The following is a 17,332-nucleotide window of genomic DNA, read 5'->3' on the forward strand; positions in this document are numbered from 1 at the left end:
GGTTGCTATAGCAGGAATCAACTCAAAGGCAACAGATTTTTTTTTTTTTTTTTAATCCTGTGATTAAGAGAAGCATGAACTTTTCTGGAGATTCTGTGTGTATTGGTAAGATGTTAAATCCAAATATATTTAATAAAATGTTCATTATTCCTTTTTTTTTTGGTTTGAGCTCTCCCAAAATATGTTATTGCCATTTTTACCTATTAGTCTTTTTTTTTAATTTTTTTATTGTACTTTAGTTGAAGGTTTACAGAACAAATAGTTTCTCATTAAACAGTCAGTATGCATATTGTTTTATAACATCAGTTAACAACCCCACGACATGTCAACAGTCTCCCTTCTCAACCTTGGAGGACTTTTTTTTTTTTTTTGGTAAAAATATACATAGCCAAAGATATGCCATTTCAAAAGTTTCTACATGTACAATTCAGTGTCATCAATTACACACTTCCAGTTGTGCTGTTATTCTCACTATCCTTTTCCAAATTATTCCATCACCATTATCTTCAACTCACTTGTCCCCTAGGCTTCTCATCAAACCTTTTGAATTGCTGTTGTTGTCAATTTCATCTCACATAGATAATTCTTTTTTTTTTTTTTTGTACCATAGATGAAGGTTTACAGAACAAATAGTTTCCCATTAAACAGTTAGTACACACACTGCCCTATGAGAATGGTTAACAACCCCATGACATATCAACACTGTCCTTTCTCTACCGTGGGTTCCCTATCACCAGCTTTCCTGTCCCTGCCTGCCTTCTAGTCTTTTTCCCTGGAATGCTGTGCCTCATTAGTCTCTTTTTGTTTATGAGGCTGTCTGATCTCTGGCTGAATGGTGAACCTCAGGAGTGACTTCACCACTGGGCTAAAAGGGTGTCCAGGGGCCATACTCCCGGGGTTTCCCCAGTCTCTGTCAGGCCAGTAAATCTGGTCTATTTTTGTGTGTTAGAATTTTGTTCTACATCCTTCTCCAGCTCTGTCCAGGACCCTCTGTTGTGATCCCGGTCAGAGCAGTCAGTGGTGGTAGCCAGGCACCATCTAGCTGTACTGGACTCAGTCTGGTGGAGGCCGTGGTAGCTGTGGTCCATTAGCCCTTTGGACTAATCTTTTCCTTGTATCCTGTTCTCTTCATTCTCCCTTGATCCTGAAGGGGTGAGACCAGTGGAGTATCTTAGATGGCTGCTCACAAGCTTTTAAGACCTCAGATGCTACTCACCAAGTTTACCTATTAGTCTTGATTCAAAATGAAAACAACAAATTCTTTCTTACTTCAGGCAGCAAGTTAAATATCCAAAAAGCATTTCAAATTGAGTCATCTACATCCCACCATAGAAAATATTATCATTGTTAGGTGTCATCTAGTCAGCTCCAACTCATAGAGACATTACGTATAACAGATTCAAACATCGGCCAGTCCTGTGCTATCCTGATAATTTTTGGTATGTTTGAGCTCATTGTTGCAGCCACTGTGCCAGTCCATCTCACTGAGGGTCTCCCTCTTTATCGCTGACACTCTACTGTACCAAGCATGATGTCCTTCTCCAGCAATTGGTTTCTCCTAATGACATGTCCAAAGTAAATGTGAAAAAGTTTCACCACCCTTGCTTCTACTCCTGATTTCTTCATTCTTTTGGCAGTCCATTCAATATTCTTCGCCAACACCACAATTTGAATGCGTCAATTCTTCTGTCTTCCTGTTTATTCTTTGGTTATGGAAATTATTTTTCTTAATTTTATTTATTTTGTTGTTGTTGAGAATATACACAGCAAAACGTGAACCAATTCAACACTTTCAGCATGTACCATTTAGTGACATTGCTTACATTCTTTGAGTTGTGCAACCATTCTCACCTTCGTTTTCTTAGTTCTTTCTCCCCCATTAACATAAATTCATTGCACCCTAAGGTTCCTGTTTAATCTTTCAAGTTGCTGTTGTCAATTTAACCCCATATAAATAGTTTTTAAAAGAGCATGATACTCAAGGCAGACCATTTTTTTTTTACTAGTTAAGCTAAACTATTGCTTGGTTTTAAGAAGATTTCAGGGGATATTTTTGGTTTAAAGTTTAAAGATTATCTCAGGGCAATAGTTTCAAGGTTTCATCCAACCTTCATGGTTACAAAAATTTGGGAGTCCATGAGAATATGAAATTCTCTTCTGCATTTTCCCCTTTTGATCAGGATTCTTCTATAGAATATTTGATCAAAATGTTCAGTAAAGGTAGCCAGTCACCATCCAGTTCTTCTGGTCTCATGGAAAAGGAAGTTGTTCATGGAGGCAATTAGCCACATATTTCATATCCTCCCTCTATTTCTGATACTTTTTCTTCCTCTGTTGATCCTGGCCAATAGACACCAAATTGTTGTGGCTTGGATGACTGCTTGCAAGCTTTTAAGATCCCAGGCACTATGCAAGAAACTAGGAGGTAGAACAGAAGCACTAAACAAGTTAAGGATATCCCATGAAACCATGACCTTAAACCTGCAAACCAAGAAACCAAATCCCCTTAGGATTGTGGGTGTATATAAGTGACCTCAGCAGCTACTCATTTTTTGTTGTTGTTGTAAATATGTCTATCACACAACTTCTGCTAATTCAGCCTTTTACAGGTGTACAACTTATTGGCAACAATTACAAAAACCAGCTGTGCAACCCTACCCTTAATCAATGCAGTATTTCAATCATCTTTAACACCCCTTTCCTCCTCTCTCCCACCCCTGGTAACCACTAATAAACTTTATTCTCTATACATTTGCCTTTTCTTGCCTTTTTTATATATGTGAATTCATACAATATTTTTCCTTTGTGACTGACTTACTTCACTCAGCATAATGTCTTTCAGCTCCATCCATATTGTTGCAAGTAACAAAACTTCATTTCTCCTACTGGCTCAGTAGGATACCATTGTATGTATGTACCACATTTTGTTTATCCATTCATCTGTTGATGGGTGTTTTTGTTGTTTCCACTTTTTGATTATTGTGAATAGTGCTACAATGAACATCGGTGTACAAGTCTCTGTTTGAGTCTCTGCTTTCAAGTCTTTAGGATATATACCTAGGAGTGGAATTGCTGGGTCATATGGTAATTCTATTTTTCATTTCTTGAAGAACTGTGACCACAATGGCTGTACCATTTTGCATTTCCACCAGCAATGGGCAAGGGTTCCAGTTTCCACACATCTTCACCAACATCTGTTATTTTCAGTATTTGTTTTGGTTTTTATTAGCCATCCCAGTGGGAGTGAAATGGTATCTCATTATGGTTTTAATTTGCATCTCTCTGATGGCTAATGATGCTGAGCATCTTTTCATGTGTTTGATAGCCATGACTTTTTTTTTTTAATTCTCTAGCTTTTGTATACAAATGAAGCAACTGAAAATACCATGGCTTGGGTCAGGTACACCTTCGTCATCAAAGTGACATCTTTGATTTTTAAAATTTTAAACAGGTCTTTTGCCATAGAAATGCCCAATGTAATATGTTGTTTAATTTCTTGACTACTGCTTCCTTCGGGGTTGATTTTTGACCCAAGTAGAATTAAATCCTTGGCAGCTTCAATTTTTTTCACTGTTCATCTGATGTTTATGGGTTTAGTTGTGAGGATTTTCATGTTCTTTACAATCAGGCGTAATCCATACTGAAGGTTGCAGCCTTTGACATTCATCAGTAAGTGCTTGAAGCAGTCTTCATTTTCGAAAGCAAGTTTGTCTCAACTGCATATTATAGGTTGTTAATGAGTCTTTCTCCAGTCCTGATGCTGCATTCTTCTTCATACAGCCAAGTATCTCGAATTATTTGTTCAGCATATAGATTGAATAAGTACGATGAAAGGATACAGTCCTGCCACAGATGTTTTCTGATTTCAAACCATGCAGTATCCTCTTGTTTTGTTTGAATGACTGCCTCTGGATCCATGTATAGTATAGAGTAAAATGTTACCTTATATCTATTTTATGACTAACAAATGATCACAAAAATGGTCTCAAACATGCCAGTGATCATAAAGATGGTGCAGGACTGGACAACATTTTGTTTGGATGTACTTAAGGATGTATAATCACATATGTGTATGTCTGATTCAGAACCCACTTGATGGCAAAAAATAACAATGAAAACTTCCCTTCCTAATTTCCTTGAGTTATGAATTAAACTTTATTTTTGTAAATGAAATGTTCACATTTCCCTAGAGAGAAAATAGTTTTTTTCTACACTGACACAGAAAGCAAAATGTAAATATTTTTAGGAGAGAAGAAAAACGGTGTGACTTCACACCAAACAATAAATGACTGCTATCAGGTTCAACTGCCCTAGGCAAAGATTCTGGTAAAAGAAGAGAGCAACAAGATTGGTGTACTTGAAAGTTTTGTAATGAGATTCGGGTGAGCCTCTGAGTCCAAAGGGCTAAGGATGGCAGTGGGTACAGGAGGAGTGAAGGAACTCTTTTTTTTTTTTTTGTGATCCTGGTCAAAGGAGTCAGTGGTGGTAGCCAGGCACCATCTAGCTGTACTGGACTCAGTCTGGTGGAGGCCGTGGTAGCTGTGGTTCATTAGTCCTTTGGACTAATCTTTCCCTTGTATCCTGTTCTCTTCATTCTCCCTTGCTCCCGAAGGGGTGAGACCAGTGGAGTACATTAGATGGCTGCTCACAGGCTTTTAAGACCCCAGACACTGCTCACCAAGGTAGAATGTAGAACACTGTCTTTATAAACTGTGTTATGCCAATCAAGTTACATGTTCCCTGAGACCATGGTCCCCACAGCCCTCAGCCCAGCAATTCAGTCCCTTAGGGAGCTTGGATGTGTCTATGGAGCTTCCATAACTTTTCCTTGTACAAGTTGTGCTGGCTTCCCCAGTATTGTGTACTGTCTTACCATTCACCAAACTTACCACTAAGCTATTGTCTATTTAGTTCCCCGCCCCCAAACCCCTCCAAGCCCTCCTAACCCACAAAGATTGTTTCTTTTTTGTGTGTAAAATTTTACATGAGTTTTCACAGTAGAGGTGTCATAAAATATTTGTCCTTTTGTGATGGACTTATTTCACTCAGCATAATATCCTCCAGTTTCATCCACGTTATTAGATGCTTCACAGAGTAATCATTGTTCTTTGTCTTTATATAATACTCCACTGTGTGTATGTACATAGTTTGTTTATCCATTCATCTGTTGATCGACATCTAGGTTGTTTCCATCTTTTTGCTATTGTGAAAAGTACTGCAATGAATATCGGTGTGCCTATGTCTATTCGTGTGACAGCTCTTATTTCTCTAGGATATGGTCCTAGGAGTGGGATTGCATTTTGTAGTGCTTCTTTTGGTGGTGCTGAAGTTTTCTTTGTTCCTCTTGTTCTCCTGTGCTGAGTTCGTTTGTGGATTTTTTTTTTTTTTCATTTCTGTAGATTTTGTTTTTACTAAGACTTTACGTTTTTCTTTATTTTGATGAGTAGGTCTGTGAAGTTTCTTTCTGGTTACCTTGAAATTTATCCTTTTCTTCCTAGATTTGAACCAGTCTGTTATTCCTTGGTATCACCTTGCCTTCTTCTCCATTAGAAGGTTCTGTACCTACACCGTTTATTCTCTCTTTTATTGTTCTGATGCTGTTGTCATTCACAGATTAACCTCTCTGGTTCCCTTTTGTAATTCTTTTGGTTTTGTATAGTCCTTAAGAGTTCATTTCCTAGGCTGGTATCTGGCTAGTACTATCCTGTGTCCTATATTCAGCCTGTGGTCTGATGTTGTTTGTTCTCAGATCGAAGGGGTCCATTTAATAAGTCTTGTAAGTTTGGTCTGGTTTTTACATAGTCCCTTAATTTCTGTTTATCTGGAAATGACCTAATTTCACCATCATATCTGAATGAGAGTTTTGCAGGATATATTATTCTTGGCTGGCATTTTTTTTTTTTTCTTTCAGGGTTTTATATATGTCATCCCATTGCCTTCAGGCTTGCATGGTTTCTGCCAAATAATCCGAGCTTAGTCTTATTGTTTCTCCTCTGTATGTGACTTTTTGTTTTTCTCGAGCTGCTCTCAGCATTCTTTGTTCATCTTTGGTTTTAGAGAGTGTGATTATGATATGCCTTGGTGATTTTCTCTTGGGGTCTATCCTATATGGGGCTAGTTGAGCTTCTTGGATGGTCAGCTTTTCATCTTTCCTGATATTAGGGAAGTTTTCTGTTAGCAATTCTTCAATGATCCTCTCTGTGTTTTCTGTTTTCTCCCTCTGTTCTGGAACTCCGATCACTCACAGATTTTTGCTTTTGATTGTATCGCACATAATTTTCAGGGTTTCTTCATTTTTCTTTGTTCTTTTTGTCTGATTTTTCCTCAAACAGAGTTGTATCCTAGTGTTTGTCTTCAATTTCACTGATCCTATATTCCATCATTTCAAACCTGTTCCTGAGCCGTTTTATGACTATGACCCTTTCTGAAATTTTATTGTTTACCTTTTGGATTTCTAATTGCTGTTTTTTTATGATTCCTAGTTGTGAATTTATTTTAGCATTTTGTTCCTGTATTATTTACTTGAATTCTTCCATTTTTTTGTCTGTATTTTCCAGAATTTTTCTGCCTTTTCCATGAATCTATTTTTCCTCATTTTTGTCTGCTTTTTGTTTCAACTCTTGGATGATTCTGAATATTAGAGGTTTGAATTCCCTATCAGGTAGTTCTAGTGCCTTTTCTTCTACTGGAAAGTCATCTGGTGTTTTATTTTGGAACCTACTGGAACCATCCTGTCCTGTTTTTGTATATGTTTTGATATTGTCTGCTGTCTTCAGGGCATTAGTAGTTATTTACCTCATTTACTGATTGTAGATTTGTTTATTTCATCCTGCTTTTTTGTCTTATTTGGTTATGTCTGAGCAGGCGGGCTGTCCATTCTTTGTTGTTTGCTGGTCTGTGGCCATGATACTTTTCACCTCCTTCTCCAAGGGACAGGGTCAGTCACTCAGGTACGGTACAGCAGGGCAAGTCCAGCTGAAGGAGAGTTGCAGGGATGGGTTGTTCGTGGCATGTACTCGGGCTGACAGTGCGGACTGGCAATCAGAGCAGGAGAGGTTCCAGTAGGCCATGCTTGTGCTGCTTGGGAGTGTGATCTTCAGTGCACAGTGCAGGTAGGCAGGAAGGAGGCGGGTGATTGTGATGTGTGGAGCTAAGATGAGTATGGGAGAGAGGGGAGAGAGGAGAGAGCAACAGGAGACATAAACATACACACAAACAAAAAGAAGTGCTAAGGGAGCTTGCTATTGGAGTGGAGAGATGAGACACTGAGAAATGGGGAAAAACAAAAATGAAAAAAAAAGAAAAATGGTAAAAGAAAAAAATGAATAAATGGAGAAACTGGAAATGAAGAAAGACAAAAAGGGAACAAGAGAGAGAAGAAAACAAAATAAAGAAAAAAGAAATGCCCCCAGGGATGTCCCTGTGCGTCTGTGCAGAGTAAGGGAGTAGCTTCCAAGCCACACGGTACTGCCCGGCTAGAAGGGGCTCCCAAGCCAAGAAAAGAAAAAGAAAACAAACAAACAAACAAATCAAAGCAGAAGAATTCAGAGCAAACAAACAAACAAAAAGCACCGGGGGTCCCACTAGCATGGTGGCATGGGCTGGGAAGCTGTTTCACATTCAAGCAGTGTTTCGCAGCCTTTCAGAAAGAAGCAAAGATGGTGCACGGAACCAGGTATTTCAGAGAAAGGAGGGGGAGGCAGTGAGAGGTAAGAACAAAATCTAAAGAAGCAGAAAAAAGCAACACCAGCAGCCAAGAAACAGCACTCAGGGAGCCAGCCAGTGGGGGCCGGTGGAATCACAGAGATACTGGTGTGAACTGGGTGCTTCCTGGCCAAAAGACTGTGGCTGCAGGAAGAAAAGGAGGCCGTGGGGGTGAAGAACAGTGGGGAGTGGGAAACCATATATCACTGATTACCTGTTGTTCTGTCTCCTGCTGGAAGCTCCGTGAAGCTGCTTTCTCATACGGTTGTTTGATCATCTCCATTACGAGTCCAAGATGGAGGATCCATGCTGCAGTAGCTGATAGGGGACCTCTGCCTGTGTCTCTCCTTGATCTCTGTTCTTGGTCAGTTTCTTATTCCATTTGGTGCTTGGCTGAGTTCTTTATCTCTTCATTTGATTTTTAGGGTTTCAGGATTGACGTGTGACTCTGACTTAGTTTTTCTGATCTTTGCTGCAGAGGGATGGCATGGTGCTTCTGACTATAGTGCCATGTTGCCCAGAAGTCAGACATGAAGGGACTCTTAAAGGAAACTTAGCTAATCTGAGAGTTTACAAAAGGCTAGTTCTGCCCAAGAGTAGCTTGAAAATGAGTATATATTCTGAATTTAAGAAGCATAAAACAAAGAATTTGAAACAATTTCAATATTAAAAAGGAAGTGACAGATCATCTAGTCCAGTGACTTCCAAAATTAGTTGAGGAGATGAACCATGGTTTTGAACCTGTTTGTTCAGGTGAATTACTTGGGATTCTTGTTAAAATGTAGATACTGATTCAGTATGTATGGTGTGAAAATGCAAATTCTCAGCAGGGGTTCAAACCAGAAAAAACTGGTTAGAAGCCCTGCAATAAACCACCAAGGCAGTCTTTTAGAATGCATGCTCCTAAGTTCCACCCTAGACCCTCCAGAATGAGGCCTTCTTAGGCTAGTTTCTCTAGAGTAGCAAAACCAGTTAATCATATATGAATATATATATATATATGCTTAGAGAGAGAGAGAGATTTGTCTCAAGAAAATGGCTCACACAATTGTAGAGGCTGGCAAGTCCTAAGTCTATGGTCAGGTGTCAGATTGGAGGCTTCTCCTGACTCATATAGATGTAGGGGATTACAAACCCAGGATCAGCAGGTAAGATGGCAGGCTGCTGGCTCACAGACTGCAGAGGCTGACAAATCCAAGCTTGGTAGGTAAAACAGCAGGCTGCTGCCTCACAGGCTGTGGAGGCTGATGAATCCCATTATTGGTAGGAAATACATCAGGTCGCTGGCTCAAGTCCCAAGAACGGGAAGTCAAATGATGATGAGCTGGATGCAGGATTCAGAGCAAGCAAGTGAGCTTTGCCAGAATGTCCATATATATTGGGCTCAGGCCATACCCCCAAGAAAACTCCTTTTTCAAATGATTGGCTGCTCACATCAAATCACATCCTGGAAGATGATTACATCATTACATAACTGCCAAACTACATCAATATGTAACTGCCAAACCACTGAGAATCATGGCCCAGTCAAGTAACTTTAATCATCATAACTTTAACCATCACAGTCCACCCTTTTTCAGCTTGACACCTGTACACATCTCCATAAAACATACAGAAAGTCTAAATAAAGACAATTACAAGATTAGATATGTGCCTAACATGATAGATTTAACATGTACAACTGGAAGTGCACATCTTATATTTTATAAGTTAAGAAAACAAAAATATTTGATGCACACATACAAGGAAGAGGTACTCATTACAATCAGTCCTTGTTTTTTTTCAACTAGTCACTTGGTCATAACTGGTATTTAGAACTACATTCTTTCACCACCCACTCCCTATTTCCTTTACCCTCAAAAAGTACTTCAGCTGGTAGTGGCTCTTTGCCTGGCGGAGTGACCCAAACCTTCATTCCTGAAGACTCTGTGCCATTAGCAGTCATGTTGGAATTAGGTTGTAGTTTTCCAATGACTTTAATCACAGGGCATAGTAGTACTAAGAGACATCCTAAAGAATCTCTTGTATTCCAGACATACTCTTCTTTACCTCCATTATGCAACAGCAATCCGATTTCCCCTTGGAAGACAGGATCGATTGCATCAGCCAATATGGTAACTCTCTTCTTTGCCTGTTGGCCCAGAGGCATGAATTGCCCAAAGTGGCCGTGTGGCATTCTTAACTGCCAATTCAATGGAATCTGTGTTGTGTCTCCAGGAGGGAGAATTCCTTCCTTTGGAACTAAGACCTCTAGACAAGCAGAGCATGGGGTTGTGGGGACAGAAAGCAAAAATTTTGTGAGTGGGTCACTAGGGGTAATAGTGAGTGGTGCCAACAACAGCAACAACAACAAAAAAAAAAGGTATACATTTTTGGAAACCGTATATTGGATAAAGGTTTAATATAGAGAATATATTAAAAAAACTTACAACTTAACAACAAAAAGACAAATCACTCAATAAAAAAATAGACAAAGGAATTGAATAGACATTTCACCAAAGAAGAAAGGCAAACAACCCGTAAGTACATTAAAAGTTGTCATTAGTCATTAGGGAAATCAAAACCACAATGAGATATGACTTTACACTTACTAGGATGGCTATGATTAAAAAACAGAAAACAATAGGTGTTGGTTAGGATGTGAAGAAACTGAAACCCGCATGCATTACTTGTGGGACTGGAAAATGGTACATGGCAATTCCTCAAAAAAGTAAATATAGAATTCCTATATGATCCAGCAATTTCACCACTAGGTATATAACCAAAAGAATTAAAAGCAGGAATACAAACAGATACTTGTACACCAATATTCATTGCAGCACTATTTGCAGTAGCCAAAAGGCAGAAACAGTGCATCTTAGGCTGGGTTTTCTAGAGAAGCAAAACCATATCTATATCTATATCTATTTCTGCATCTACATCTACCTATACCTATGCCTGTACTTGTACCTTTACCTTTACTTGTGCCTGTACCTATACCTATATCTATACTTAGGTATGTGTGTGTGTATATATATATACACACACACACACACACTCACATATATATATATACACACACACATATATACATATGCCTCGTGTGCATGCGAAGGCTGGGCAATGAATGAGAAGACTGAAGAACAGTTGATGTCTTCGAATTGTGGTATTGGCGAGGAGCGTGGACTCTACCATGGACCACCAAAATAACAAACAAATCCATCTTGGAAGAAGTACAGACAGAATGTTCCTTAGAAGTGAGGATAACAAGACTTTGTCTCACATGCTTTGGACATGTTATCAGGAGGGACCAGTCCCTAGAGAAGGACATCGTGCTTGGTAAAGCAGAAGGTCAGCAAAAGAGAGGAAGATTCTCAATGAGATGGAGTGACACAGTGGCTGCACAAGGGGCTCAAGTAACAAAGACTGTGAGGATGGCGCAGGACCGGGCAATGTTTCTTTCTGTTGTATATAGGGTTGCTAGCAGTTGGAACTGACTCAACAGCACCTAACAACTATTTTGTACAATCCCCTATTTTAAAAAAACACACCTCAAAGTAGTTCCTGAAAAAGTATGAAATTTTACTGAAAAGTAAAACTTTTGAAAATTTGTCTTGTAGTTAAAAATGTCTCCCTACCTTTTTGAAATTTTTTTTTTTTTTTGTGGAATTCTACATTTGTTTTCTTAAAAATGTGAAGTCCTGCCCATTGTCTTCCAATTTTGAAAGATGTTGAGGAAGCCATTTTCCACTCTGATTCCTCCCCCCCCCCCCCTTTTTTTTCCTTTCTGGAATTTTTTTTTTTTTTTTAGCATTTTCTCCATATTTATAGTTTTTTTAAATTTTTCTATGATGAGCTCAGGGTGTGTGTGTGTGCATATGTGTCTGTGTGTTTTAACATATAGTATGCTGGGTACTCAGTAAAACCTCAATCTGGAAATGTGTGTCCATCAGTTCTGGAAAATCTGTTAGTTTTTTCCCACTACATTTTCTATGTTATTATTTTTTTTAATAACTGATTTCCAAGAGTAAGTTTCTATTATCTGAGTATCCCTTAGTTTAAGAGTCTCATCTTATTGTTGTGTGCCATACCATTAACTAATTTTTTGAGCATATTACTATAAGGTCTTTTTTTCTAAAACTTTTTATTGTTCTTTAGATGAAGGTTTACAGAATAGTTTCTCATTAAACAGTCAGAACACATATTGCTTTATGACATTGATTACCAACCCCACGACATGTCAACACTCTTCCTTCTCGACCTTGAGGGCCCTTTTTTTGGTGAAAATATACAGAGCCAAAGTTACACCATTCTGAAAGTTTCTACATGTACAATTCAGTGACATCACTTACATTCTTCTAGTTGTGTTGCTATTCTCAATATCCTTTTCCAAATTATTCCATCACCATCATCTTCAACTCACTGTCCCCTAGGCTTCCCATCAAAACTTTTCAGTTGCTGTTGTCAATTTGATCTCACATAGATAATTCTTTTTTTTTTTGTACCTTAGATGAAGGTTTGCAGAACAAATAGTTTCTCATTAAACAGTACACATATTGCCCTATGACAATTGTTAACCACCACATGACATGTCAAAACTCTCCCTTCTCAACCTTGGGCTCCCTATCACCAGCTTTCCTGTCACCTCCTGCTTTCTAGTCCTTGTCCCTGGAATGATGTGCCTCATTAGTCCTGTTTTGTTTTATGAGGCTGTCCAATCCCTGGCTGAATGGTGAACTTTGGGAAAGGCTTCACCACTGAGCTTAAAGGGTGACTGGGGGCCATACTCTTGGGGTTTCTCCAGTCTGTCAAGCCAGTAAATCTGGTCTTTTTTTGTGAGTTAGAATTCTGTTTTACATCCTTTTCTAGCTCTGTCCAGGACCCTCTATTGTGATCCCAGTCAGAGCAGTCAGTGGTGGTAGCCAGGCACCATCTAGCCGTACTGGACTCAGTCTGGTGGAGGCCGTGGTAGCTGTGGTCCATTAATCCTTCAGACTAATCTTTTCCTTGTATCCTGTTCTCTTCATTCTCCCTTGCTCCCAAAGGGGTGAGACCAATGGAGTATCTTAGATGGCTGCTCACAGGCTTTTAAGACCCAAGACGCTACTCACCAAGGTAGAATGTAGAACATTGTATAAACTGTTATGCCAATTGAGCTAGATGTTCCCCAAGAACATGGTCCCCATATCCCTCCACCCAGCATTCAGGGAGCTTGGAAGTGTCTATGTAGCTTCCATTACCTTTCCTTGTACAAGTTGTGCTGGCTTCCCCACTAATGTGTACTGTCTTACCCTTCACCAAACTTACCACTTATCTATTGTCTATTTAGTATTTCCCCCCACCCCTCCCATCCCTGGTAACCAACAAAGATTGTTACTTTTTGTGTGTAAACTTTTTCATGAGTTTTTATAATAGAGGTCTCCTACAATATTCGTCCTTTTGTGATTGACTTATTTCACTCAGCATAATATCCTCCAGTTTCATTCATGTTATGGGATGCTTTGAAAATTCATCATTGTTCTTTATCATTGTGTACTCCATTGTTGTAAGTACCATAGTTTGTTTATCCATTCGTCTGTTGATGGACATCTAGAATGTTTTCTTCTTTTTGCTATTGTGAACAATGCTGCAATGAACACGGGTGTGCATATGTCTATTCATGTGACAGTTCTTATTTCTCTAGGGTATATACTCCTAGGAGTGGGATTGCATTTTGTAGTGCTTTTTTCGGTGGTGCTGACGTTTCCTTTGTTCCTTTTACTCTCCTGTGCTGAGTTCCTTTTGTTTGTGGATTTTTTATTCATTTTTTTTGTTTTTGTAAGTTTTGTTTTTACTGAGACTTTATGTTTTTCTTCTTTATTTTGATGAGTAAGTTTGTTAACTTTCTTTATGGTTACTGTGAAATTTACCCTTATCTTCCTAGGTTTGAAACAGTCTATTATTACTTGGTATCGTTTGACTTCCTCTCCATTAGAAGGTTCTATAAGTACATCGTTTATTCCCTCTTTTATTGTTCTGATGCTGTTGTCATTTACAGATTAATCTCTCTGGTTCCCTTTTGTAATTCTTTTGGTTTTGCATAGTCCTTAAGAGTTCATTTCCTAGGTTAGCATCTGGTTAGTACAATCCCTTGTCCTATATTCAGCCTGTGGTCTGATGTTGTTTTTTCTCAGATCAAATGACTTCCTTTAATAAGTCTTGTAAGCTTGGTTTGGTTTTTACATAGTCCCCTAATTTCTGTTTATCTAGAAAAGACCTAATTTCACCATCATGTCTGAATGAGAGTTTTGCAGGATATATTATTCTTGGCTGGCAATTTTTTTCTTTAATGTTTTATATATGTCATTCCATTGCCTTCATGCCTGCATGGTTTATGCCAAATAATCTGAGCTTAGTCTTACTGTTTCTCCTCTGTATGTGACTTCTAGTTTTTCTTGAGCTGTTGTCAGAATTCTTTGTCTTTGGTTTTAGTGAGAGTGATTATGATACGCCTTGGTGATTTTCTTTTGGGGCCTATCCTATATGGGGTTCGTTGAGCTTCATGGATGGTCAGCTTTTCATCTTTCCTGATATTGGGGAAGTTTTCTGTCAGCAATTCTTCAATGATCCTCTCTGTGTTTTCTGTTTTCTCCCTCTGTTCTGGAACTCTGATCACTTGCAGATTTTTCTTTTGATTGTATCCCACATAATTCTCAGAGTCTCTTCATTTTTCTTTGTTCTTTTTTCTGATTTGTCCTCAGACAGAGTTGTATCCAAGTGTTTGTCTTCAATTTCGCTTATCCTATCTTCCATCGTTTCAAACCTGTTCCTGAGCCCTTCAATGACTATGTCCCTTTCTGAAATCTTATTGTTTATCTTTTGGATTTCTAATTGTTGTTTTTGTATGATTTCTAGTTGTGAATTTATTTTGGCATTTTGTTCCTGTATTATTTTCTTGAATTCTTCCATTTTTTTTGGTCTGTATTTTCCATGAATTTTTCTGCCTTTTCCATGAATTTGTCTATTTTTTCCTCATTTTTGTCTGTTTTTTGCTTCAGCTCTTGGATGATTCTGAATATTAGAGATTTGAATTCCCTATCTGTTAGGTCTAGTGCCCTTTCTTCTACTGGAAGGTCAGCTGGTGTTTTGTTTTGGATGCCTACTTGAACCATCCTGTCCTGTTTTTGTAAACGTTTTCATATTGTCTGTTGTCTTCGGGGCATTCAGTAGTTATTTTCCTTCTTTATTGATTGTAGATTTTTTTGCTTCATCCTGCTTTTTTTTGTTTTAATTTTTATGTCTGAGCAGGCGGGCTGTGCGTTCTTTGTTGTTTGCTCATCTGTGGGCAGGATACTTTTCACCTCCTTCTCCAATGGGCAGGGTCAGTCACTCAGGTATGGTACAGCAGGGCAGGTTCAGCTGAAGGGAAGTTACTGGGATATGTTTTTTGTGATACTTACCAGGGCTGACAGTGCGGACCAGGAATCAGTGCTGGACAGGTTCCAGTAGGCCATGCTTGTGCTGCTTGGGAGTGTGATGTTCAGCGCATGATGCAGATAGGCAGGAAGGATGGGGTAGATTGTGATGTGTGGAGCTAAGATGTATTGGGAAAGATGAGAGAGAGGAGAGAGGAACAGGAGCCAAAAACATACACACAAACAAGAAAGAGTGCTAAGTGAGCTTGGTATTGGAGTGGAGAGATGAGAGACCAAGAAATGGGGAAAAACAAAAACCAAAAAAAAAGAAAAAAGGGAAAAGAAGAAAATGAATAAATTGAGAAACTGGAAATGAAGAAAGACAGAAAGTGAATAAGTGAGAGAAGAAAACTAAACAAAGAAATGAAAAACAAGCAAACAAACAAAACAGAAAAAAAGAAAAAAAACAGAAAAAAAGAAAGAAAACAAGAAAAAAGAAATGCCCCCAGGGGTGTCCCTGTGCTTCTGTGTGGAGTAAGGGACTAGCTTCCAAACCACGTGGTACTTCCCTGCTAGAAGGGGATCCCAAGCCGAGAAAAGAAAAAATAACACAAACAAACAAATCAAAACAGAGCAAATCAGAGCAAACAAACAAACAAACAAAACACCCCGAGTTGTCCCACTAGGGTGGTGGCAACAGCGGGAAGCAGTTTCACAGTCGAGTGGTGTTTAGCAGCCTTTCAGGAAGAAGCAAAGTTGGCAGTGGAGCCAGGCATTTGAGAGAAAGGAGGGTGAGGTGGTGAGAGTTAAGGAAGAAATCTAAAGAAGTGGAAAAAAGCAACACCAGCAGCCAACAAATGGTACTCAGGGAGCTGGCCAGTGCGGGACTGTGGAATCCAAAAGGCACTGGGGGGAAGTTCTTGCTTCCCAGCCAATAGATTGTTGCTGCAAGAAGAGGAGGCTAAGTGGGGGTGAAGAAGGTTGGGGAGTGGAAAAGCCTATATTGTGGGTTACTTGTTGTTCTGTCTCCTGCTGGAAGCTCCGTGAAGCTGCTTTCTCGAATCCCCTGTTCGCTGATTTCCCATAGGAGTCCAAGATGGCAGATCCGTGTTGCAGTAGCTGATAGAGGACCTCTGCATGTACCTCTCTTGGTGCTCTGTTCTCAGTCAGTTTCTTATTCCATTCAGTGCTTGGCTGAGTTCTTTATCTCTTCATTTGATGCTTAGGGTTTCAGGATTGATGTGTGACTCTGTTTGACTTAGTTTTTCTGATCTTTGCTGCGACAGATGGAGTGGTGCTTCTGACTATAGTGCCCTGTTGCCCGTAAGTCCTATAACGTCTTTTGATTGTTGATAATGACTTCTTCTTGCATTGTTCTTTATTTCCAGTGAGTACTTCTTTTTTGATGTTGTTTTTGTCTTGATCTCTATCTTTAATTTTAGAGGAATTTTTAAGTAATAGATGATCCTCAGTTTTCCTATAATAAATGAGGCACTCAAAGTATTATTGAAGCTCTAAGTACATGGGGGGATTTGTCAAGTGGTGGATTTCTCTACTGGGTGATTTAGCAGGAATCTTCTCTGTTCACTGGGGTCACTCACCTGTATTTCCTTAGGTTGTTCTTGTTGTTAGGCCTCAGCGAGTTGCTCCTGACTCCTAAAAACCCTGTGGACAACAGAACAAAACACTGCCTGGTCCTACACCATCCCCATAATCGTTGTTATCCTTGGGACCATTGTTGCCACCACTGTGTCAACCCGTCTCATTGAGGGTTTCCTCTTTTTCACTGACCTTCTACTTTACCAAGCATGATGTCTTTCTCTAAGGACTGGTCCCTCCTGATAACATGTACAAAGTATGTGAGACAAAGTCTCATCATCCTTGCTTCTATGGAGCATTCTGGACGTACTTCTTCCAAGAAAAATTTATTTGTTCTTCTGGCAGTTCATGGTATATTCAATACTCTTTACTAACACCATAATTCAAAGGCATCAATTCTTCATAGTATTTCCTCACAAGACGGTTTAATTTCTCCATTCACTAGCTTGGGGTGAAGGGTGGAGTAAACCCCTAGGATAGTTCTTTAAAACCAAAAGGAAAGAAGACTAGAGTGCTGTCACCACTCAGTCTTCATATTTGGTTTAATTTTCCTTTTACCTGATTATAGATTTACTCTGTTTCAAACACTGGGAGTAAACTTCCATTTTATGCTGGAGAAATAGTCACCAGTGGCAGAGTGGAGGGGGTGAAACTGA

The sequence above is a fragment of the Trichechus manatus genome, unplaced genomic scaffold, assembly GCF_000243295.1.
Source record: "Trichechus manatus latirostris isolate Lorelei unplaced genomic scaffold, TriManLat1.0 scaffold00306, whole genome shotgun sequence".
Taxonomy (NCBI): domain Eukaryota; kingdom Metazoa; phylum Chordata; class Mammalia; order Sirenia; family Trichechidae; genus Trichechus; species Trichechus manatus.